Consider the following 3565-nt stretch of genomic DNA (forward strand, 5'->3'; position numbering starts at 1 on the left):
AGTCTACCTGTCGGATGCTATGTCATAGTTACACTTCATGAGATCTGGGCAGGCACAGTAACTCATGCCTATAAATCCCTGTCGGTCGAGGCAGGAGGATTGCTTGAGGCCAGGAATTCAAGGCTGCAGTGTGCCATGATTGTGCCACTGCACCCCAGCCTGGGTGACCAAGTGAGACCTTGTCTCCACAAATAAATATATAAACATCATATGATCTGTACCAGGGTACAGGTAGGTGTTATCCCCACTTTTCATCCTCAACTCTTAGTTGAGTCATACATCAACTCTGATGATCTTTGCTTCCACTCCCCTTAAGTCATCCACAGGAACAGCTACTTTATATAGAAAAGTCAATCTCAGAGGGTTGAGTAACTTGCCCAATTACTGTAAAAGGTAGAGCTTCAATTAGCACCCAGGCCTGTCTGATGCTAGTATTTCCTCCCCACCCCTCTGTGTGGTTTCCCTTCATTTATTTTAATTTTTTTTTTTTTTTTTTTTTGAGACGGAGTTTCACTCTTGTTGCCCAGGCTGGAGTGCAATGGCATGATCTTGGATCACTGCAACCTCCACCTCCTGAGTTCAAGCAATTCTCCTGCCTCAGGCTCCCAAGTAGCTGGGATTACAGGTGACTGCCACCACGCCCCGCTAATATTTTGTATTTTTAGTAGAGACAGAGTTTCACCATGTTGACCAGGCTAGTCTTGAACTCCTGATGAGGTGGCCTCCCAAAGTGCTGGCATTACAGGCATGAGCCACCGTGCCCAGCCTTGGATTCCCTTTAATAAATCACCACTCAATTTCATGTGGAGGCTCTGTTCATTCCCAGGATATAATGAGTGGATTATTTCCCAACCCACTTCCTCTGTTTTATCTATCAGTGTAATCAAGGGCCAGGGTCTTCCCTTGTTCCTGCCTCAAAGTGAAACAGAGGTGGCTTCCCTGTGCTCTGCAGCAGGCTAGTCCTAGGCTTAAATCCTGAAGTGTGCTGAGACTCCACTGCACACTGCCATCCTGAGGCCCCTGTGATGTATCTCGACTGGGGTCCTCTCCTTCCAAGCTCCGTGAATCCCACCGCTGGGACCCTGGCCACCAGCCTAAACTTAGTCTCAGAGCTCAGTAACCTTCAGGAACTCTGAAGCCCGTGACTTCTCACACTCTTGCCATCCTATTCTTAGTTCTTTGTCTGTATTAACTCATTTAATCATGACAACAACTTTTGATGTAGAAACTATTGTTTTTTTATGTTTTACAAATGAGGAAACTGAGGCTTAGAGAGGCAATATAGCCTGCCCAGAATCACATGGCTAATAAGTTGCAGAACTAGAATTCAAACTCCAAGTCTACCTCCTGGACCCCAGCTCTTGACCCCTGTGCTATGAGCTAATAACACATGGAGGATTTTGATTATTTTCCTTAGCATTTACCACCATATAACATAATATGTATTATACTTACTTATCTTGTTTATGCTTGTCTCTCCCACTAGACTAGAAGCCCCAAAGGGCAAAAATCTTTGTTTTATTAACTGTGTCAGCATCTAGAATAGGCCCCAACCATAGAGTAGGTGCCCAGTACATATATATACACAGACATATATATATATATACACACACACACACATATATATATATATACAATTGTATTTATTTATTTTTTGAGACAGAGTCTCTCTCTGTCATCCAGGCTGGAGTGCAGTGGCACGATCTCAGCTCACTGCAACCTCCTCCTCCCAGCTTCAAGTGATTCTCCTGCCTCAGTCTCCCGAGTAGCTGGGACTACAGGCACACAACCCATGCTCCGCTAATTTTTGTATTTCTAGTAGAGGTAGGGTTTCACCATGTTGGCCAGGCTGGTCTCGAACTCCTGACCTCAAGTGATCCACCCGCCTTGGCCTTGGGATTACAGGTGTGAGCCACTGTGTCTGGCCCCCATATATATAATTTGAATGAATGAATGAATGGACACTCAAAAAATGTTAGCTACTAGTATTTTTACAGAAACAATAGGCCCACAGCAAATATCTTTTCCCAAACGAAAAGGAAGTCCTCACCACAGAGATTATTTCACCACTCCAGAAAAACAGACAAAAGCTTTTAAAAGAGTATTTTGAGGCAGAGCACAGTGGCTCACGCTTGTAATCCCAATGCTTTGGAAGGCCAACGTGGGAGGATCGCTTGAGGCCAGGAGTTACCAACCAGCCTGGGCAACATAGCAGACCCCATCTCTACAAAAAATAAAAATACAATATTAGCCAGGTGTGGTGGCACACACTGTAGCCCTAGCTATTCAGGAGGCTGGGGTGGAAGGATTGCATGAGCTCGGAAGTTCGAGGCTACAGTGAGCTATGATCACGCCACTGCACTCCAGCCTGGGTGACAGAGAAAGAGCCTGTCTCTAAAAAAACAAAAGAATGAAATCGTGTTTTGCCCTCTGTTATCTGAAGTCCTTCTGCTTTCCTGAGGATGTCAGCGTCCACGTGGATGAGCATGCAATTCGCCTGACTCATCATCCCACGTTTTTCTCAGCTCTGACCTTTGCTTCCATTCCCCAAAGCCGCCACAGGAATAGCTCTTGTGATCCTTTCAGATGGCTAGATTTCTGAAATCTTAAACTCTGACATTCTTTCTACTTCCCGTCTGTGGCAGATTCTCTATTCCAAGGTGGCTGCAACAAGTTCTGCTATCCCGTGTGCTCTTCATTTATTTATTTATTTATTTATATTTTTATAAAATAAAATTTTTTTTTTAGCTCTGTCACCCAGGCTGGAGTGCAGTGGTGTGATCTCAACTCACTGCAACCTCCATTGACCGGGTTCAACAGATTATCCTGCCTCAGCCTTTGAGTAGCTGAAATTACAGGTGCCTGCCACCATGCCTGGCTAATTTTTGTATTTTTAATAGAGACAGGTTTTCATCATGTTGGCCTGGCTGGTCTTGATCTCCTGACCTCAAGTGATCCGCCCGCCTTGGCCTCCCAAAGTGCTGGGATTACAGGTGTGAGCCACCGCACCTGACAACTTACTCTTGAAGTAAAAGAAGTACATTCAAAACCAAGGGAGAACATTGACTAATTGATTGTATGAGACTTCACAACTGGACCGGGGCAAATATTGTGGAGTGCTATATGCATATACCGTGGAGTGCTAAGGTCTGGGCTTCGTGTGTAGCCATGATTCAAATAGTGAACACTGTACTCAGTAGGAAAATTTTCACCCCTCACCCTCCTCCTATCCTCCCATCTTTTGGAGTCTCCAATATCTATTGTTCCCCATGTGTACCTATTGTTTAACTCCCACGCGTGAGAACATTCAGTATTTGACTTTGTTTCTGAATTATTTCACTGAGGATAATGGCCTCCAGTTCTATCCACAGTGCTGCAAAATACATAATCTCATTCTTTATGTGGCTGAGTCATGTTCCGTGGTGTACATGTACCATATTTTCTTTATCCAGTCATCTGTTGATGGACACTTAGGTTGATTCCATATCTTCGCTACTATGAATAGTGCTGTGATAAACATATGAGTACAGGTACTTTTTGATTTATTGATTTCTTTCCCTTTGGG

Source organism: Piliocolobus tephrosceles, unplaced genomic scaffold, assembly GCF_002776525.5.
Source record: "Piliocolobus tephrosceles isolate RC106 unplaced genomic scaffold, ASM277652v3 unscaffolded_76, whole genome shotgun sequence".
Lineage (NCBI taxonomy): Eukaryota > Metazoa > Chordata > Mammalia > Primates > Cercopithecidae > Piliocolobus > Piliocolobus tephrosceles.